This window comes from Pongo pygmaeus, chromosome 2 (assembly GCF_028885625.2).
Source record: "Pongo pygmaeus isolate AG05252 chromosome 2, NHGRI_mPonPyg2-v2.0_pri, whole genome shotgun sequence".
Lineage (NCBI taxonomy): Eukaryota > Metazoa > Chordata > Mammalia > Primates > Hominidae > Pongo > Pongo pygmaeus.
In genome coordinates, this window is record NC_085930.1 from 34,212,037 (window position 1) to 34,235,087 (window position 23,051).

A 23,051-nucleotide genomic window follows, 5' to 3' on the forward strand; every position below is an offset into this window, starting at 1 on the left:
CTGTGCTTTTCTTATGATGACTTTGGTTTGGGTATCAGGGTAATACTGGCCTTATAAGGTGAGATGAGAAGTGTTCCCTCTTCTGTTTTTTGGAAGGGTTAATGAAGAATTGGAGTTATTTCTTTTTATACAAAAATTTTTAATTGAGGCAAAATTTACATATATAATTTACCATCTTTACCATTATTAAGTGTACAGTTCAGTAGTAATACATTTATATTCTTGTTTTTCACCTTCATCCCCCACCTCCCCTTCTTCTCCTCTGATAATCACCAATCTACTGTATTCATGAGATCTAATTTTTTACCTGTCACCTATGAGTGAGAACGTGATATTTGTCTCTGTGCGTGGCTTATTTCACTTAACGGCCTCCAGTTCCATCCATGTTGCTGAAATTGACAAGATTTCATTGTTTGTCATGGCCAAATGGTGTTCAATTGTGTAAATACATCACATTTTCTTCATTCATCTGTTGATGGGCACTTAGGTTAATTTCATATTTTGGCTATTGTGAATAATGCTGAAATATACATGAGAGTGCAGATATGTCTTTGATATATTGATTTACTTTCATTTTGGTATATACCCAGTAGTGGAATGGCTGGACCACATGGTAATCCTGTTTTTAGGCTTTTTTGTTTTTGTTTTTTTTTTTTTACAGTTTTTGTGGTTTTATTTAAACACAAAACGTGCACATAAGCTGTCTATTCACTTTCTGCGTTGTACAGCCTCGCATTGGGATTGGTGACTGATGGCCCGCTGGGCTCCTCTTTCCAGGATGGCTTTGCGGTTCTTGGAGGAAACATTGTGAGTGATATCAGCACAGTAAGATTTGTTGCACATCAGCAGCACTTCCAGCTCCCTGACGTTGTAGATCAGGAACTTCCAGAAGCCACTGGGCAGCATGTGCTTTGTTTTTTTGTTGCTCTCATAACCAGTGTTGGGCATCAAGGTCTGGCCCTTGAACCTTCTATGAACCCTGTTGTTAGTACCTCCGGGTTTCCGCCAGTTATGATTAATTTTGACATATCAGTCTGACTGCTGCTGGATGAACTTCTTGGTCCTCTTTCTGACGATCTTGGGCTTCATGAGGGGTCTGAGGGCAGCCACAGTGCCAAGGAGATGGCTGCCACCTCTGTAGGCAACACGGAGGAAGAGAGTGCTATTTTTTAGTTTTTTGTTGTTGTTTGTTTTAGACGGAGTCTCGCTCTGTCACCCAAGCTGGAGTCCAGTGGCGCAATCTCGGCTCACTACAAGCTCCGCCTCCCGGGTTCACGCCATTCTCCTGCCTCAGCCTCCGGAGTAGCTGAGACTACAGGCGCCCGCCACCACGCCCGGCTAATTTTTTGTATTTTTAGTAGAGACGGGGTTTCACTGTGTTAGCCAGGATGGTCTCGATCTCCTGACCTCGTGATCCGCGCGCCTCGGCCTCCCAAAGTGCTGGGATTACAGGCGTGAGCCACCGCGCCCAGCTATTTTTAGTTTTTAATTTTGGGGTTTTTTTTTGTTTTTGTTTTGGTTTTGGTTTTAGGCAGAGTCTCTGTCGCCCATGCTGGAATGCAGTGGTGCGGTCTCGGCTCACTGCAGCCTCCGCCTCCCGAGTTCAAGCGATTCTCCTGCCTCAGCTAGGATTACAGGCGCATACCACCACACTTGGCTAATTTTTTGTATTTTTAGTAGAGACGGGGGTTTCACTATGCTAGCCAGGCTGGTCTTGAATTCCCGACCTCAAGTGATCCACCTGCCTCTGCCTCCCAAAGTGCTGGGATCACAGGCGTGAGCCACCCGCCCCCGGGGAATTTTTTGGTTTTTTGAAGAACCTCTGTACTGTTCTCCATAGTGACTGTACTAATTTGCATTCCCACTAACAGTGTATAAGGGTTCCCCTTTCTTCACTTGCTCTCGAGCATCTGTTATTGCCTGTCTTTTTGATGCAAGGCATTTTTACTGGGGTGAGATACTATCTGATTGTGATTTTGATTTGCATTTCTCTGATTGTTAGTGATGTTGGGGATTTTTTCATATATCTTTGGCCATTTGTATGCTTTCTTTTGAGAAATGTCTGTTCAGATCTTTTGCCTATTTTTAAATCAAATTATTTGGTTTTTGTTTTTCTTGGTTTTTGTTGTTTGTTTTTTGCTTTTGAGTTGTTTGAGCTCTTTATATATTCTTGTTATTCATCCTTTGTCAGGTGGATAGTTTGCAAATATTTTCTCCCATTTTCTGGGTTGTCTCATCACAATATCAACTGTTACCTTTGCTGTGTGAAGCTTTTTAGCTTGATATGATCCCATTTGTCTATTTTTGCTTTTGTTGCCTGTGCTTTTGAGGTCTTACTCAAAAACTCTGCCCAGACCAATGTCCTGGAACCTTTCCCAATGTTTTCTTCTGCTAGTTTCATGTCTTAGATTTCCATCGTTAACCCATTTTTATTTAATATTTGTGTATTGTGTAGTGTAAGAGATGAGTCTAGTTTTTTTTTTTTTTTGAAACTGAGTCTTACTCTGTCACCCAGGCTGGAGTGCAGTGGCACAATCTCGGCTCACTGCAACCTCCACCTCCCAGGTTCAAGCAATGCTCATGCCTCAGCCTCCCAAGTAGCTGGGATTACAGGCACCTGTCACCATGCCCAGCTAATTTTTGTATTTTTAGTAGAGACGGGGTTTCACCATGTTGGCCAGGCTGGTCTTCAACTCCTGACCTCAGGTGATCCACCCACCTTGGCCTCCCAAAGTACTGGGATTACAGGCGTGAGCCACTGTGCGTGGCCCTCAAATGCATTTTTGACATCTACTGAAATATATAGTTTTGTTCTTGATTGTGTTAATGTAATGTATCATGTTTATTGATTTTCATATGTCAAATCATCCTTGCCTCCCTGGGATGAATCACACTTGATCATAATGAATAGTTCTTTTTTAATGTGTGGCTGAATTTGGTTTGCTAATATTTTGTTGAGAATTTTTCCATCTACCTTCATTAGGGATATTAGCCTGTAGTGTTTTTGTTGCTGTTGTGTCCCTGTCTTGTTTTGATATCAGGGTAATGCTGCCCTCTTAGAATCAGTTTAGAAGTAGTCGCTCCTCAATTTTTTTGAAGAGTTTGAATAGGATTGGTATTAATTCTTCTTTTAATGTTTAGTAGAATTCAGCAGTAAGCCTGGGAAACAGACTGAGTCCCCATCTCTACAAAAAATACAAACATTAGCGAGGCATGGTGATGCTTACCTGTAGTCCTAGCTACTCAGGATGAGGTGGAGAGAGGATCACTTGAGCCCAGGAGGTGGATGCTACAGTGAGCCAAAGTTGCACCACTGCCCTTCAGCCTGGATAACAGAGCAAGATACTGTCTCAAAAAAAAAAAAAAAAAAAAAAAAAAGAGTTCAGCAGTGACGCCATCAGGTCCTGGACTTTTCTTTGATGTAAAACATTTTATTGTGAGTTTCAATCTCATTACTTGTTATTGGTTTGTTGAGGTTTTCTATTTCTTCATGGTTGAATCTTGGTAAATTGTGTATGTCCAGGAATTTATTTGTTTTGTCTAGCTTTTGAATTTGCTGTCATGTAGTTATTCATCATAGTCTCTAATGATTCTTCGTATTTCTGAGGTGTCAGTTGTTATGTCTCCTTTTTCATTTCTAATTTTATTTGGGTCTTCTCTCTTGTTTTCTTGGTTATTCTAGATAAAGGTTTGTCAATTTTATCTTTTCAAAAAACCAACTTTTCATTTTGCTTATATATATATATACACATATACATATATACATATATGTGTGTGTGTATATATATATACACACACACATACATATATACGTATATGTGTGTGTATATATATATATACACACATATACATATATACATATGTGTGTGTGTATATATATATACACACATATACATATATACATATATGTGTGTGTACATATATATATATATTTTTTTTTTTTTTGCGATGGAGTTTCGCTCTTGTTGCCCAGACTGAAGTACAATGGCACGATCTCAGCTCACTGCAACCTCTGCCTCCTGGGTTGAAGCGATTCTCCTGCCTTGGCCTCCCTAGTAGCTGGGATTACAGGTGCCTGCCACCACACCTAGCTAATTTTTTGTATTTTTAGTAGAGATGGGGTTTCATTATGTTGGCCAGGCTGGTCTCGAACTCCTGACCTCAGGCAATCCACCCGCCTCAGCCTCCCAAAGTGCTAGGATTACTTTGGGAGGCTGAGCCACCACTCCCAGCTTCTTTTTAATTTTTTTTTTAGTCTCAATTTCATTTATTTCTGCCCTGATCTTTATTATTTATTTCCACCTGCTAATTTGGGGCTTGGTTTGTTCTTGTTTTTCTACTTCCTTGAGGTACATTGTTAGGTTGTTTAGTCAGTCTTTCTACTATTTTTTTTTTTTTTTTAAAACAGAGTTTCACTCTTGTCAACCAAGCTGGAGTGCAATGGCATGATCGTGGCTCAGGGCAACCTCCATCTCCCGGGTTCAAGTGATTCTCCTGCCTCAGCCTCCCAAGTAGCTGAGATTGCAGGTGCACACCACCATGCCTGGCTAATTTTTGTATTTTTAGTAGAGATGGGGTTTCACCATGTTGGCCAGGTTGGTCTCGAACTCGTGACTTCAGGTGATCTGCCCCCCCTTGGCCTCCCACAGTAAGGAATTACAGGCGTGAGCCACCATGCCTGGTCAGAAATGGAGTTTCACCATGTTTCCCAGGCTGGTCTTGAACTCAAGTGATCCTTCCACCTCAGCTTGCCAAAGTGCTGGGATTACAGGCATGAGCCACCTCACCTGGTTAGTGCAAGGAAGTCTTAACAGCACTTGGGGCAACTCTTTACTTTTTTGATATAAGTGTTTATTGCTATGAACTTCTCTCTTAGAACTGCTTTTGCAGGCTGGGCGCGGTGACTCACACCTGTAATCCCAGCATTTTGGGAGGCCGAGGCGGGTGGATTGCCTGAGATCAGGAGTTTGAGACCAGCCTGGCCAACACGGCGAAACCCAAAAATACCAAATTTTTCTCTACCAAAAATACAAAAATTAGCCAGGCGTGGTGGCAGGCACTTGTAATCCCAGCTACTCAGGAGGCTGAGGCAGGAGAACCACTTGAACCTGGGAGACAGAGGTTGCAGTGAGCTGAGATCACGCCATTGCACTCCAACCTGGGTGACAAGAGTGCAACTCCATCTCAAAAAAAAGAGAACTGCTTTTGCCATATTACATTGCCTTTGGTGTGTTGTATTTTCATTTTCATTTGTTTTGATAACATTTTTAATTCCCTCTCAATTCCTTCAGTGACCCATGGGTCGTTCGGGAGCATGTTGTTTAATTTCCATGTGTTTGTGTATATTCTGGGGCTCTTCTTGTTATTGATTTATAGTTTTATTCCATTATTATCAGAAAAGATAGTTGGTATGTTTTTTATTTAATTTGTTCAGACTTTTTTTTTTTGAGACGAAGTTTTGCTCTTGTTGCCCAGGCTGGAGTGCAATGGCATGATCTCGGCTCACTGCAACCTCCACCTCCTGGGTTCAAGCGATTCTCCTGCCTCAGCCTCCCAAGTAGCTGGGATTACAGGCACACACCACGATGCCCAGCTAATTTTTGAATTTTTAGTAGAGATGGGGTTTTGCCATGTTGGCCAGCCTGGTCTCAAACTCCTAACCTCAGATGATCTGCCCGCCTTGGCTTCCCAAAGTGTTGGGATTACAGGCGTGAGTCACCACACCTGGCCATTTGTTCAGACTTGTTTGGTTGCCTAAGATATGGTCTATTCTGGAGAATGTTTCATATGCTGATGAAAATAATGTATTCTGTTGCAGTTGTGTGAAATGTTCTGTAAATATCAGGCCTATTAGATCCAGTGTGTAGTTAACCTCTGCTGTTTCTTTGTTGATTCTCTCTGTGAATAAACTCTCCATCACCAAGAGTGGGGTGTTAAAGTCTGATACTATTATTGTATTGCAGTCTAACTCTTTATTTAGATCTATTAATGTTTGTTTTATGTACTTGGGAGCTCCTATTTTGGATACATAGATACTTATAATTGTTATATCCTCTTGTTGAGTTGACCCCCTTTATCATTATATAGTGATATTCTTTGTCTATCCTTATGGTCTTCAATTTGGAGTCTATTTTATCTGATATAAGTATAACTACTTGCTCTTTTTGGTTTCCAGTTGCATGGAGTATCTTTTTCCACCCCTTCACTCTCAGGCTAGGTGTGTCTTTACAGGTGAAGTGGATTTCTTGAAGGCAGCATACTGTTTGGTGTTGTTTATCCATTCATCCACTGTATTAGTCCATTCTTGTACTGCTATAAAGATATACCTGATACTGGGGAATTTACAAAGAAAAGAAGTTTAATTGGCTCACGGTTCCACAGGCTGTAGAGGAAGCATGGCTGGGGAGGCCTCAGGAAACTTACAATTATGGCAGAGGACAAAGGGGAAGCAGGCACGTCTTACATGGGCAGAGTAGGAGGAAGAGAGAGAAGAGAATGTTGCTACAACAACCAGATTTCATGAGAACTCACTCACTATCATGAGAAAAGCAGTGGGGAAATCTGCTCCATGATCTGAGCACCTCCCACCTGGCCCCTCCTCCAACATTGAGGATTACAGTTTGACATGAGATTTGGGCAGGGACCCAAGTCCAAATCATATCAACCACTCTATGCCTTTTATTTTTTTGAGACAGTCTCACTCTGTCACCCAGGCTGGAGTGCATTGGCACAAACTTGGCTCACTGCAACATCCTCCTCCCGGGTTCAAGCAATTCTCATGCCCCTGAGTAGCGGGGATTACAGGCATTTGCCACCACACCTGGCTAATTTTTGTATTTTTAGTAGAGACAGGGTTTCATCATGTTCGCCAGGCTGGTCTCAAACTCTGACCTCAAGTGATCCACCAGCCTCAGCCTCCTAAAGTGCTGGGGTTACAGGCATGAGCCACCACACCCAGCCTCTATGCCTTTTAATTAAAGAACATAGAACATTTACACTTATTACTGATAGGTAAGAACTTACTAGCCGTTTTGTTTTTGCTTTTCTGGTTGTTTTGAAACTCGTCTTTTCTGTTCTTATTGCCTTCCTTTGTGGTTCAGTTATTATCTCTGACAGTATGTTTTAATTTACTGCATTTTTTATTTTTGAGACAATGTCTCGTTTTGTTGCCCAGGCTGGAGTGCCGTGGCATGATCTTGGCTCACTGCAACCTCTGCCTCCCGGGTTCAAGTCATTCTCCTGCCTCGGCCTCCCAAGTAACTGGGGTCACAGGTGCGTGCCACCACACCCAGCTAATTTTGTCTTTGTTTTTTTTATTTGAGACAGAGTCTTGCTCTGTCACCAGGTAGAGTGCAGTGGCATGATCTCGGCTCACTGCAACCTCTGCCTCCTGAGTTCAAGTGATTCTCCTGCTTCAGCCTCACAAGTAGCTGGGACTACAGGCAAATGCCACCACGCCCAGCTAATTTTTGTATTTTTAGTAGAGACAGGATTTCACTGTGTTGGCCAGGATGATGTCGATCTCTTAACCTCATGATCCGCCCGCCTTGGCCTCCCAAAGTGCTGGGATTACAGGCATAAGCCACCACGCCCAGCCCAATTTTTATATTTTTAGTAGAGATGAGGTTTCATCATGTTGGCCAGGCTGGTCTTGAACTCCTGACCTCAGGTGATCCACCCACCTCAGCCTCCCAAAGTGCTTGGATTACAAGCCTGAGCCACCATGTCTGACCTACTACATTTATTTAGCGAATTTATTATTATTTTTGCACTATGGTTACCATGAGGCTTTTAAAAATGTCTTACGGTGGGGCACAGTGGCTCACGCCTGTAATCCCAGCACTTTGGGAGGCTGAGACAGGTGGATCATCTGAGGTCAGGAGTTCAAGACCAACCTGGCCAACATGGCAAAACCCCATCTCTACTAAAAATACAAAAACTAGCCGGGCATGGTGGCGGGTGCAGTAATCCCAACTACTTGGGAGGCTGAGGCAGGAGAATTGCTTGAACCCGGGAGGTGGAGGTTGCAGTGAGTTGAGATCGCGCCTCTGTGCTCCAGCCTGGGTGACTGAGACTCCGTCTCCAAAAAAAAAAGAGTGGATTATTGGAGTTTATAGCTATTTTTGTTGAATTCTCTATTTTTCTCTTCATTTCTGTGAGGTTTTGCTTCGTGTATTTTGGCACTTTTTTTTTTTCAATAATACCTACTTTTTTTATTATTATACTTAAAGTTCTCAGGTACATATGCACAATGTGCAGGTTTGTTAAATAGGTATACATGTGCCATGTTGGTTTGCTGCACCCATCAACTCATCATTTACATTAGGTATGTCTCCTAATGCTATCCCTCCCCCAGCCCCCAACCCCCGACAGGCCCTGGTGTGTGATGTTCCCCGTCCTGAGTCCATGTGTTCTCATTGTTCAGTTCCCACCTATGAGTGACAACATGCGGTGTTTGGTTTTCTGTCCTTGTGATAGTTTGCTGAGAATGATGGTTTCCAGCTTCATCCATGCCCTTGCTAAGGACATGAACTCATCCTTTTGTATGGCTGCATAGTATTCCATGGTGTATATGTGCCACATTTTCTTTATCCAGTCTATCATTGATGGACATTTGGGTTGGTTCCAAGTCTTTGCTATTGTGAATTGTGCTGCAATAAACATATGTGGCCTTTATAGTAGCGTGATTTATAATCCTTTGGGTATATACCCAGTAATGGGATCGCTGGGTCAAATGATATTTCTAGTTCTAGATCCCTGAGGAATCGCCACACTGTCTGCCACAATGGTTGAACTAATTTACGCTCCCACCAGCTGTGTAAAAGTGTCTGTATTTCTCCACATCCTCTCCAGCATCTGTTGTTTCCTGACTTTTTAATGATCGCCATTCTAACTGGTGTGAGATGGTATCTCATTGTGGTTTTGATTTGCATTTCTCTGATGACCAGTGATGATGAGCATTTTTTTCATAAGTTTGTTGGCTGCATAAATGTCTTCTTTTGAGAAGTGTCTGTTCATATCCTTCACCCACTTTCTGATGGGGTTCTTTGTTTTTTTCTTTGTTTTTTCCACCCAGTTTGAGCTTCCCAGCCCCTTTGTTTACCTACTCAAGCCTCAGCAATGGCAGACGCCCCTCCCCCAGCCAGGCTGCAGCCTTGCAGGTCAATCTCAGACTGCTGAGTTAGCAGTGAGCAAGGCTCTGTGGACGTGGGATCCACCGAGCAAGGCATGGGAGGGAATCTCCTGGTCTGCTGGTTGCTAAGACCATGGGAAAAGTGCAGTATTTGGGTGAGAGTGTACCGTTTTTCTAGGTACAGTCTGTTATGGCTTCCCTTGGCTAGGAAAGGGAAATCCCCCAACCCCTTGCACTTCCCAAGTGAGGCAATGCCCCACCCTGCTTCAGCTCACCCTCCATGGGCTGCACCCACAGTCCAGCCAGTCCCAATGAGATGAACCAGGTATGTCAGTTGGAAATGCAGAAATCACCCATCTTCTGTGTCAATCTCACTGAGAGCTGCAGACCAGAGCTGTTCCTATTCAACCATCTTGGTCTTTTGTTGGCACTCTATTCTTAGTGCATATATGTTTTTAATTGTTATGTCTTCCTGAGGAATTTAACATTTTATCATTATAAAATGTTTTTATCTCTAGTAACATGTTTTGTTTTAAAGACTATACTGTTTGACAGTTAGTATAGCCACTCCAGATTTCTTGTGGTTACTTTTTGCAGGATATATCTTTTTCCATCCTCTAATCTGTTTTTATCTTTGAATCTAAATTGTGTCTCCTGTAGACAGCATATACTTGGGTCACTTGTTTTGTTTTTATCCAGACTGACAATCTCTGCCTTTTGATTGGATTGTTTAATCTGTTCACTTTATTTATTGATTTATTTGAGATGGAATTTCACTCTTGTTGCCCAGGCTGGAATGTAATGGTGCAATCTCGGCTCACTGCAACCTCCATCTCCTGGGTTCAAGTGATTCTCCTGCCTCAGCCTCCTGAGTAGCTGGGATTACAGACACCTGCCACCATGCCCAGCTAATTTTTTGTATTTTTAGTAGAGACGGGGTTTCACCATGTTGGCCAGGCTGGTCTTGATCACCTCAGGTGATCCACCTGCCTTGGCCTCCCAAAGTGCTGGGATTACAGGCATGAGCCACCATGACCAGCCAATCTATTCACATTTAATGTTTTATTTTTTTAGTCATATTTTTGTCTATTTTATTTTTTGTTATCTGTATGTCTCATGTCTTTTTTTGTTTCTCTGTTACTGCTTGTTATTGAGTGGATATTTTCTAATGTAGCACTTAAATTTAATCATTTTCGACTTCTTTTTTGAGTATTTTTTTTCTTTTTGTGATTGCACTAGGGTCTACCATAAATTTTTTTTAACCACAACATAACATGAACATGCAACCTTCTGATCAAAATCAGCATCAGATTTATACTTGCTTAATTTTTTATATATAGAAAGGTTATTTTTCTTATAGCTCTATTCCCTTTTCCTCACTTTTGTACTATTATTATTATTATTATTATTATTATTTGAGACAGAGTTTTGCTCTGTCACCCAGACTGGAGTGCAGTGGTATGATCTTCATTTTCTACAACCTCTGTCTGCTGGGTTCAAGCAATTCTCCTGCCTTAGCCTCTTGAGTAGCTGAGATTACAGGCACCCACCACCACATCCAGCTAATTTTTGTATTTTTAGTATAGATGGGGTTTCACCATATTGGCCAGGCTGGTCTCAAACTCCTGACCTCAGGTGATCCACCCACCTCAGCCTCTGAAAGTGCTAGGATTATAGGCATGAATCACTGTGCCTGGCCTGTAGTATTATTATTAAACGTATTATATCTATTAATGATACAACCCCAACAATATATTATTATAATTATTACTTTACCATTACCATTTCCTTAGCCCAATATAGGTTTGCTGTCACTCACCTCTTTGTACAGTTATTATATTACACATATTACATTATATGTATTATTGGCTCACCTGTACATTATATACATATTATTTTATACAATGCATGTTAAATTAGTTAAGAAAGGAGAATGATTATACATTTAATCTGTTATAATTTCATTACTACTTTTACCTGTGCTTTTTTTTAAATGTGGATTTGAATAATCATCTGTGTTGATTGCTTTCAGCCTGAAGAATTTCCTTTAGTATTTCATTAACACAGATCTGCTAACAACTTTTCACAGCATTTGTCTATCTGGTAGTCTTTATGTTATCTTATTTTTGAAAAATACCTTGCTGGATATAGGACTTCTGGTAGACACTGTTTTGTTTTTTCCTTTGAGCATTTTGAATATGTAATCCTACTACTTTCTGCCCTTCATTGTTTATGCTGAGAAGCCATCTGTTAATCTTATTGGGATTTCCCTGTAAGTGATGACTTGTCTTTCTCTTGCTTCTTTTAGAATTTGATTCTCATCTTTTTTTTTTCTTTTTTTTTTTTTTTTTTTTGAGATGGAGTCTTGCTCTGTTGCCCGGGCTGGAGTGCAGTGGCACGATCTTGGCTCACTGCAAACTCCACCTCCCGGGTTCATACCATTCTTCCGCCTCAGCCTCCCAAGTAGCTGGGACTACAGGCGCGTGCTGCCACACCCAGCTAATTTTTTGTATTTTTAATAGAGACGGGGTTTCACCATGTTAGCCAGGATGGTCTCAATCTCCTGACCTCATGATCCACCCACCTTGGCCTCCCAAAGTGCTGGGATTACAGGCGTGAGCCACAGTGCCTGGACTAGAATTTGATTCTTATCTTTGCATTTCAGCATTTTTACTATGATGTCTCCTGGCATTTCTTTGTGTTTATCCTTTTTGGAGTTTGTTGAGCTTTTTGGATATATAAGTTATTATTTTAAAATAGATTTTGGAAGTTTTCCATTATTATTTTTACAAATATATTTTTCTGCCTTTTTCCTTTTTCTCTCCCCTCCCTCTGGTATTCCTGTTATGCACATACAGTCATGTGCTGCATAATGACATGTTGGCCAACAATGGACCACATAAATGATGGTGGTCTCATAAGATTATAATGGAGTTGAAAAATGTCTAGCACCCAGTGATATCACAGTCATTGTAATGTCATAGCACAATTAATTATTCACGTTTATGCTGATGCTAGTGTATGCTGCACTGCCACACCTATAAAAGTATAGCAATAGAGGCTAGCTGCGGTGGCTCACGCCTGTAATCCCAGCACTTTGGGAGGCCAAGGCAGGTGGCTCATGAAGTCAGACTGGCCAAGATGGTGAAACCGCGTCTCTACTAAAAATACAAAAAAAAAAAGTAGCTGGGCGCTGTGGCAGGCACCTGTAATCCCAGCTACTTGAGAGGCTAAGGCAGGAGAATCACTTGAACCTGGGAGGCAGAGGTTGCAGTGAGCTGAGATCGTGCCACTGCACTCTAGCCTGGGCAACAGAGCAAGACTCTGTCTCAAAAATAATAATAATAATACAAAAAAAATTAGCTGGGCATGGTGGTGGGCACCTGTAATCCCAGCTACTCGGGAGGCAGAGGCAGGAGAATCACTTGAACCCGGGAAGTGGGGGTTGCAGTGAGCTGAGATCAGACCACTGCACCCCAGCCTGCAACAGAGAGAGACTCTGTCTCAAAAAAAAAAACACAAATGGCTGGGTGCAGTGGTTTACACCTGTAATCCCAACACTTTGGGTGGCCGAGGCGGATGGATCACAAGGTCAGGAGATCGAGACCATCCTGGCTAACACAGTGATACCCTGTCTCTACTAAAAATACAAAAAATTAGCCGGGTGTGGTGGCGGGCGCCTGTAGTCTCAGCTACTCGGGAGGCTGAGGCAGGAGAATGGCCAGAACCCAGGAGGCGGAGCTTGCAGTGAGCCGAGATCGCGCCACTGCCCTCCAGCCTGGGCGACGGAGCGAGACTCTGTCTCAAAAAAAAAGAAAAAAAAAATTACAGCAATACAATTATGTATAATTCATAATACTTGATAATAAATGACTATATTACTAGCTTATTTATTTACTATACTATTCTTTTTATTGTTGTTTTAGAGTGTACTCCCACTTATTAAAAAAATTAATTGTAATACCAGCCTCAGGTAGGTCCTTCAGGAAGTACTTCAGAAGGCATTTTTTTTTTTATTATACGAGATGACAGCTCCATGCCTGTCATTGTCCCTGAAAACCTTCCAATGAGAAAATATGTGGAGATGGAGGAGAGTGATGTTGATGATCTTGATCCCTCATTGGCCTAGGCTAATCTGTGTGTTTGTGTCTTCGTTTTTTTTTTTTGTTTTTTTTTTTTGAGACAGAGTCTCAAACCGTTGCCCAGGCTGGAGTGCAGTGGCGCGATCTCAGCTCACTGCAAAGTCTGCCTCCTGGGTTCAAGTGATTCTCCTGCCTCAGCCTCCTGAATACCTGGGATTACAGGTGCCCGTCACCACACTTGGCTAATTTTTTGTGTTTTTTTAGTAGAGACAGGGTTTCACTATGTTGGCCAGGCTGGTCTCGAACTCCTCACCTTGTGATCCACCCACCTCAGCCTCCCAAAGTGCTGGGATTATAGGCATGAGCCACCGTGCCTTGCCATGTCTTAGTTTTTGTTTGTTTGTTTAAGATGGAGTCTCGCTCAGCTGCCCAGGCTGAGATACAGTGGCACTATCTCAGCTCACTGCAACCTCTACCCCCCAGGTTCAAGCGGTTCTCCTGCCTCAGCCTCCTAAGTATCTGGGACTACAGGTGCACGCCACCACACCCAGCTAATTTTTGTATTTTTAATAGAGACGGGGTTTCACTATGTTGGCCAGGATGGTCTCGATCTCTTGACCTCGTGATCCACCCACCTCGGCCTCCCAAAGTGCTGGGATTACAGGCTTGAGCCACTGCGCCTGGCCCGTGTCTTAATTTTTAAGTAAAAAAAGTTTAAAAAGTAAAACAAAGAAAAATATAAAATTTTAAAAATAGGGAAAAGCTTATAGAATAAGGATATAAAGAAGGAAAATATTTTTATACAGTTGTATAAGGTGTTTGTTTGTTTATTTATTTATTTATGTATTTATTTTAGACAGAGTCTCGCTCTGTCACCCAGGCTGGAGTGCAGTGGCACTATCTTGGCTCACTGCAACCTCCGCCTCCCGGGTTCAAGCGATTCTCCTGCTTCAGCTTCCCAAGTAGCTGGGACTACAGGCGTGTGCCACCATGCCTGGCTGATTTTTTTTATTATTTTTGGTAGAGACGGGGTTTCACCGTGTTAGCCAGGATGGTCTCCATCTCCTGACCTCGTGATCTGCCTGCCTCGGACTCCCAAAATGCTGGGATTACAGGTGTGAGCCACTGCGCCCGGCTATGTGTTTAAGCTAAGTGTTATTACAAAGAATTTAAAAGTTTAAAAAATTAGTTTATAAAGTGAAACTGTAGTAAGCTAAGTTTATTATTGAAGAAAAGCAATTTTTAATAAATTAGTGAAGGCCTGGTGTGGTGACTCACACCTGTAAAATTAGCACTTTGGGAAGCTGAGGCAGGAGGATTGTTTGAGGCCAGTAGTTCAAGATCAGCCTGGGTGATATAGTGAGACACCATCACTATTTATTAAAAAATAAATAAATAAATAAATAAATTTAGTGTAGCCTAAATTTTATATATTTATATAAGACTTGCTTCTTTGCATGTCTTTAATTTTTATTGGAAACTGGACATTTTAGATAATATAATATTTATTGTAGCAACTCTGAGTACTGGTCCCCTATCTTTCTCCCTCCAAGGTCTGGTTATCTTTATTTGCTTGTTCACGTGTCTAGTGACTGGCTGTGTTATTTTAGTGAAGTCTGTTTCCCCTTCCACAGTCTAAGGTGCAGCACTGAGTATGCTCACAGTCAACTTGAGATGATAGTGATTTCCGGAAACCTTCTTCCCTTTTTGCTGATCACCCCCAGCTGTTAAACTCTTCTCATTGATGGCTAATTGCTCAGTTGTTTTGAATAATACTAAGGGCATAAACAAATTGCTGTACAAACTACTTCATGGAGAGTTTCTGAGGTCAGTGTTTGACATTTATTCTGACTCTGGGAGAGCTTCTCCCAGGTTTTTGTTTTGTTTTGTTTTGTTTTTGTTTTTTTGAGAGCGAGTTTCACTCTGGTCGCCCAGGCTCGAGTGCAATGGCACGGTCTCATCTCACCGCAACCTCTGCCTCCTGGGTTCAAGTGATTCTACTGCCTCAGCCTCCCGAGTATCTAGGATTACAGGCGCGGGCCACCATAACCAGCTAATTTTTGTATTTTTAGTAGAGATGGGGTTTCACCATGTTGGCCAGGCTGGCCTTGAACTCCTGACCTCAGGTGATCCACCTGCCTCGGCCACCTGCAGAGATTACAGGTATAAGCCACTGTGCCTGGCCGCTTCTCCCAGTATTATTCCCTAGTTCTCTCCTACAAACAATCAGGTCTACAGTTTATCCTGTAACTTGAATTTCCTCCCAAGTGCCTTTCACCTGAATCTCCATCATGCTTGGGTGTGTCCTTAGATTTATATACATTTTTTCTTTTTTTTTTCTTGTTTGCATTTTTTTAGTCTTTACATCTAAATATGTCCAAACTGTTAAAAAAAAAATTAAAGTTAGTCCTTTGGGAGGAGATTAGAATCTCTCTGTTTTACAGTCTGCTCCTCTCTTCAGGCAAAATATCTGAGCCAGGATTCTGAAGGTGGAGGTGGGGACAATAGCGAGTTTCTGAGTGACAGCCTAGCTTTGCAAGCTAAGCACGAGATGCAGCAGCCTGAGGTCCTCTTTGCTTTCCTCTCCTGGTGTGGAACCAGCACTTCACAAGTTTAAAGAGGTCTCAGTCCTCTCATCACATTTTGTCCAAGGTGGAACTTCCATTCTACAAGTGGGGATTGGGTGGGGGAAAAAAAAACCCTTAACCATACATACCCAGGACTTAGCCTCAGCAACAGGTAGCTGGGGGCAGGATAAGAAATACTGACATCCTTGCCTGGTGCGGTGGCTCACACCTGTAATACCAACACTTTTTTTTTTTTTTTTTGAGACAGTCTCACTCTGTCGCCCAGGCTGGAGTGCAATGGTGCAGTCTCAGCTCACTGCAACCTCCACCTCCTCGGTTCAAGCAATTTTCCTGCCTCAGCCTCCCAAGTAGCTGGGATTACAGGTGCCCACCACCACGCCCGGCTAATTTTTGTATTTTTAGTAGAGACGGGGTTTCATTATGTTGGCCAGTCTGGTCTCGAACTCCTGGCCTCAAGTTGTAGCAGGACGAGCCGCGGACAAAACCTCTCAGACACCAAGTTGTAGAAGGAAGGGCTTTGTTCAGCTGGGAGCATCGGCAAGCTACTGTCTTAAAATCCGAGCTCCCCGAGTGAGCAACTCCTGTCCTTTTTAAGGGCTCACAACTTTAAGGATTTCTCATGAAAGGGTCATGATTGATTTGAGCAAGCAGGGGGTATGTGACAGGAGCTGCATGCACCGATGGTCAGAGAGAAACAGAACAGAGCAGGGGAGTTTCACAATGTTCTTTTATGCAACGTCTGGAATCTATGGATAACATCGGTTTCTAAGTCATGAGTTGATTTTTAACTACTAGGTTTAGGCCAGGCAGGCCCAGGCCTGGTTTTGGGCCCGGCGCCGGGCTGCTTGTCTTTGATTTCACTTCCTTTTTTTTTTTTTTTTTTCTTAAAACAGGTACTGAGTATAAAACAATATAAAACAATGTGAAAGGGTCTCTCTCTTCCCTCAAAGTGATCCACGCAGTCCACCCGCCTCGGCCTCCCAAAGTGCTGGGATTACAGGCGTGAGCCACTACACCTGGCTCCAACACTTTGTTTTGTTGGTGGTGGTGGGTTTTTTTTTGTTTTTTTTTTTTGTTTTTTTTGTTTTTTTTGTTTTGGAGAAAGGAGTCTCACTCTGTTGCCCAGACTGCAGTGCAGTGGTGCAATCTCTTCCTCACTGCAACCTCTGCCTCCTGGTTTCAAGAGATTCTTGTGCCTCAGCCTCCTGAGTAACTGGGATCATAGGCGTGCACCACCACGCCTGGCTAATTTTTGTATTTTTAGTAGAGATGGGGTTTTGCCGTTTTGGCCAGGCTGGTCTCGAACTCCCGACCTCAAGTGATCCACCTGCCTCAGCCTTCCAAAGTGCTGGGATCTCAGGCGTGAGCCACTGCGCACAGCCCCAGAGACTTATTGAATGTCATCGTAGATGTTATCAGTGTCTTTTGAGATTTTTTTTTCTACTTCAATGTAAGATACAACAGTAGATTCTAATGTATTCCTCAAATAGAGTTCTTTTTTGGTTTGTTGTTTGTTTTAAGAGATGGAGTCTTGCTCTGTCGCCCAGGCTGAAATGCAGTGGTGCAATCATGGCTCACTGCAACCTGAAACTCCCAGGCTCAAGTGATCCTGCCTCCTCAGCCTCCCAAGTCTCTGGGATTACAGGCACCATGCCACCACACCCGGCTAATTTTTGTATTTTTAGTGGAGAGGGGGTTTCGCCATGTTTGCCAGACTGGCCTCAGGCCATCCGCCCTCCTCAGCCTCCTAAAGTGCTGGGATTACAGGTGTGAGTGACCTTGCCCGGCCTGTAACTCTATGATGTAACACTATGTTGCCCAGGAGTTCAGGACCAGCCTGGGCAACATAGTGAGACCCTGTCATAATAAAATAGTAAATAAAATAAAATACATAAAATAAAATAAAATACTGACATCCCTATTCTCCTGGGAAGACAGCCCTCCACCTGGGAGCTGGTGGGAGAGGGAGCCCTGTGTTTTAGGATATAGCAAGCTGGAGTGGAGTCTTTACCTCACTGAGTTGAGATAGGAGAGGGAGGGAGTGATCTGGATAAAATACCACAGACCCTTGCCTTTCTTAATGAGTTTTCATAGGTTGTCTTGAATAGGTGTTTCTTCTTTTGCTGTTTGCCCTTAGGCTCATGATCACAGGCTTTAAATGGTTGGGGTTTGTTTTTGTTTGTTATAATTTTTGCCAGGTACCTTGAGGAACAAGTCAGTGGAGCTCCTCATCCTTCATACTAGAAGTCTATGTTATTCCAACATATTTAAAAAATAGTTTTAGGCTGGGCATGGTGGCTCACGTCTGTAATCCCAGCACTTTGGAAGGCCGAGGTGGGCGGATCACCTGAGGTTGGGAGTTCGAGACCAGCCTGACCAACATGGAGAAACCCCGTCTCTACTGAAAATACAAAATTAGCCAGGCGTGGTGGAGCATGCCTGTAATCCCAGCTACTCAGGAGGCTGAGGCAGGAGAATCGCTTGAACCCAGGAGGCGGAGGTTATGGTGAGCCAAGATTGCGCCACTGTACTCCAGCCTGGGCAACAAGAGTGAAACTCTGTCTCAAAAAAATAAATAAAAATAAAAAATAGTTTTATATTTAAAAATAGAACTACTATATGATCTAGCAATCCCACTTCTGGATATACATCCAAAGGAAATAAAACCAGTATCTCAAACAGAGATCTGCATTTTCATGTTTATTGCAGCATTTTCAAGATATGGACTATCTTGAATATAGCAAAGATATATATGCTACGTAGAGCATATAGCAAAGATACGTTTGACAGATGAATGGAGAAAGAAATGTGGTATATACAATGGAATATCATGCATGAACCTGAAGGATATTACACTAAGTGAAATAAGCCTGACATAGAAAGACAAATACTATATGTGTATTTGTGGAGTCTACAAAAGTCAATCTCAGAAGCAGAGAGTAGGCCGGGCACGGTAGCTCACGCTTGTAATCCCAGCACTTTGGGAGGCCGAGGTGGGCAAATCATGAGGTCAGGAGTTCAAGACCAGCCTGGCCAACACAGTGAAACCCTGTCTCTACTAAAAACACAAAAATTAGCTGGGCATGGTGGTGGGTGCCTGTAATCCCAGCTACTCAGGAGGCTGAGGCAGGAGAATCCCTTGGACCCGGGAGGCGGAGGTTGCAGTGAGCCGAGATTGTGCCACTGCACTCCAGCCTGGGCGACAGAGCTAGACTCCGTCTCAAAAAAAAGAAAAAAAGAAAAAGAAGTAGCAGAGACTAGAATGGCAGTTGGTGGTCAGGGGCTGAAGCATGGGGAAAATGGGGAGATGTTGGTCAAAGAGTACAAACTTTCAGTTGTAAGATGAATATGTTCAGGGAGCTAGTGTACAGCACAGTGACTATAGTTAATAATACTGTATTTTTTATGCTCGCTTTGGCAACACATATACTAAAATTGGAAGTATACAGAGATTGACATGCCGCAGAGTAAAGATGACATGCAAATTCATGAAACAGTCCATGCTTTCCTGAGAAAAAAAACACTGTATTTTTAATTAGAAATTTGCTAAAATAATAGATCTTAATTGTCACCACTAACCCTCTACCACCCTACTAAATAACTGTGTGAGGCGATAGATGTGTAATTTTTTTTTTGTTTTGAGACGGATTCTCACTCTGTCACCCAGGCTGGAGTGCAATGGTGCAACCCCAGCTCCCTGCAACCTCGGTCTCCCGAATTCAAGCGACTCTCCTGCCTCACCCTCCCAAGTAGCTGGGACCACAGGCATGTGCCACCACACCTGGCTAATTTTTGTGTTTTTAGTAGAGACAGGGTTTCACTGTGTTGATCAGACTGGTCTCAAACTCCTGACCTCATGATCCGCTCACCTCGGCCTCCCAAAGCGTTGGGATTACAGGCGTGAGCCACTGCACCGGCCTTTTTTTTTTTTTTTTTTTTGACAAGGTCTTGCTCTGTCACCCTGGCTGGAGTGCAGTGGCAAAATCATAGTTCACCATAACCACAAACTCCCAGGCTCAAACAATCCTTCCACCTCAGCCTCCCAAGTAGCTAGGACTACAGGTGCACCACCACACCCAGCTAAAGATGGAGGCTTGCTATGTTGCCCACACTGGTCTTGAACTCCTGGCCTCAAGTGATCCTCCCACCTCAGCCAAAGTGCTGGGATTTCAGGCATGAGCTGCCATGCTCAGCCGTGTTTCTTATAAATAAGTACATCTTTTACATAACCTCAATACAGTCAGGAAATTTACATTACTACTTGATTATATACAATTTTTATTTGTCAAGTTCAAGCTTCATCAATTGCTTTGCAGCAAAAGGATCTAGTTCAGGGTCATGCTTAGTTGTCACATGTTGTCAGGCACCTTTAGTCTGGTATAGTTCTTCAGTTTTTCTTTAGCAACCTTGACACTTTTGAATATTACAGGCCAGTTGCTTTGAAGAAGATCCCTCAACTTGGGATTGTTTAATGCTTCCTTATGATTAAATTTAAGTTATGTATCTTTCACAGAAATATCACAAGTAATGTGTTCTTCTAATCATATTCTGTGCCAAGTGGTATACAATTTTGATATATCCTATTACCGATGCTTATTATGATTAATTGATTAAGGTGATATCTGTCAGGCTTGTCCACCATGAGGTTCTTTTTTCCTATTTGTAATTAAGAAGTATTTTATAGGAAAATTATGTAAATAGCCCATTGTTTATCAAATTTTCAATGTATTTAGGTAAGTGGATGTGCAGAAAAAAGGCAACATAGGTCTGAGATTTCTATCCTTACAAAGACTTCTGTGCAAAGTTGGCCCTTGGTTGACGTCTGGGAACATTACTAGTAAACAGTTCCCTACACTGATTTAAAACCTTTCCTAAACAATAAATGAGGCTCACTGTGCCTAAATTTATTGCATAAATAATGTGGTTTATGGCTGGGTGCAGTGGCTTATGCCTGTAATCCCAGCACTTTGGGAGGCCAAACGAGGCAGATCACTTTAGGTCAGGAGTTCAAGACCAGCCTGGCCAAAATGGTGAAACCCCATCTCTACTAAAAAAAAAAAAAAAAAAAAAATACAAAAATTAGCCCGGCATGGTGGCATATTCCTATAGCCTTAGCTATTCAGGGTGCTGAGGCAGGAGAGTCACTTGAACCCAGGAGGTGGAGGTTGCAGTGAGCCAAGACAATGCCACTACGCTCCAGGCTGGGCAACAGCGTGAGACTCCATCTCAGAACAAACAAACAATGTGGTTTATGCTGAACGCCTGCTTTCCTTCTGGGAGTCTGGATTTTTGGAATGTGCTAGGCAGAGGATGCCTACATGACCTGCGCCAGTAAAAGCCTTGGGTGTTGGTTCTCTAATGGGCCTCCCTGGTAAGTAACACTTTGCATGTCTCATCACAATTCATTGCCGGAGGAATTAAGAATAATTCCACTGTGGGACAGTTCTTGGAAACTTGTGCTTGTTTCCTTCAGACTTTGTTCCATGCACCTTCTCCCTTCACTGATTTTGTTGTGTATCCTTTCTGTAATAAATCACAGACATAGGCCGGGCACGGTGGCTCACGCCTGTAATCCCAGCGCTTTGGGAGGCTGAGGCAGGTGGATAACCTGAGGTCAGGATTTCAAGACCAGCCTGGCCAACATGGCGAAACCCCGTCTCTACCAAAAAAAATACAAAAATTATCCCGGTGTGGTGGCAGGCGCCTGTAATCCCAGCTACTCAGGAGGCTGAGGCAGGAGAATCGCTCGAACCTGGGAGGCAGGGGTTGCAGTGAGCTGAGATGGTGCCATTGCACTCCAGCCTGGGCAACAAGAAGGAAACTCCATCTCAAAATAAAATAAAATAAAATAAAAATAAAATAAAATAAAATAAAATAAAAATCGCAGACATGAGTATGATCTTTTTTTTGCCAAGTTACTTATCATATGAGAAGAGTATGACTGTTTACTGAGTCCTGTGAGTATTTCTAGTGAATCCCCAAACAGAGACCCCTGTCTTAGTCTGTTTGGGTGGCTACTGTTACCTGGTGTCATGCCTACTTGAAATAGCTAAATTTCTACCCCACCCTAACTCAGCTTACCTTTAAGAAACAGGACGTCTGTGTTAAAAAGTTCACTTTGTTACCAGACCAGCTGAGACTGGTTAGAACCAAGATAGCTGAACAAACGACTTCAAAAAGACCTCAGGCTGGTCAGGAGTTCAAGACCAGGCTGGCCATCATGGTGAAACCCTGTCTCTACTAAAAATACAAAAAATTAGCCAGGTGTGGTGGCAGGCGCCTGTAATCCCAGCTACTCAGAGAATCTCTTGAACCTGGGAGGTGGAGGTTGCAGTAAGCAGAGATTGTGCCATTGCACCCCAGCCAGGGCAACAAGAGCAAAATTCCATCGCAAAAAAAATAAAACATCTCAGGCTTTATTAAATCTCATTTTCATGCTAAATGACACTGACCGTGACAATGACACTGGCATGAGAATGACTAGAAGCCATAAAAGGACAAAAAGGAAGGCAGGGCTTCAGTTCTGAGAAGTTCACTGCTCATTTCCAGAAAATCTATGAATATTCTTATGCTGGAGTGTGGTAGTTCAATCACAGCTCACTGCAGCCTTGAACTCCTGTGCTCAAGTGATCCTCCTGCCTCAACCTCCCATGTAGCTGGGATTACAGGCATGTGCCACCATGCCCAGCTAATTTTTAAATTTTTGTAGACACAGGGCCTCACTATATTTCCCAGGCTGTTCTTGAACTTCTGGCCTCAACAGAACCTCCTACCTCCGCCTCCCAAAGTGCCAGGATTACATACATGAACCATTGCATGCCAAGGCGAGAAACCTTGTATTTTAACCCCCTCATCCCTCACCAGTCAAGAAGTTGATTTGTGAGCCAAACTCCCTCAATTGTATGGCCATTGAATAAAGCCTGCACTGCTTGACACTCACTTTTGGTTTTGCATATTGGCCTTGTAGCACTGAACAGGGAAAGACCCCATTTTATGGGGGGAACCGGCTTTGTGGGTAACTATAACAAAATATCATAAACCGAGTGGCTTATAAACAACACATTTATTTCTGACAAATTCCAGAGGTTAAGAAGTCTGGGCGGGCACGGTGGCTCACGCCTCTAATCCCAGCACTTTGGGAGGCGGAGGCGGGTGGATCATGAAGTCAAGAGATTGAGACCATCCTGGCCAACATGGTGAAACACTGTCTCTACTAAAAATACAAAAATTAGCTGGGCATGGTGGCTC

General features: G+C 42.8%; 1 pseudogene; it reads right to left on the minus strand.

The window, feature by feature from the left end:
• Positions 1–704: 704 nt before the first annotated feature.
• On the minus strand, positions 705–22,793 carry LOC129032405 (large ribosomal subunit protein eL32-like; annotated as a pseudogene).
• Positions 22,794–23,051: the final 258 nt, after the last annotated feature.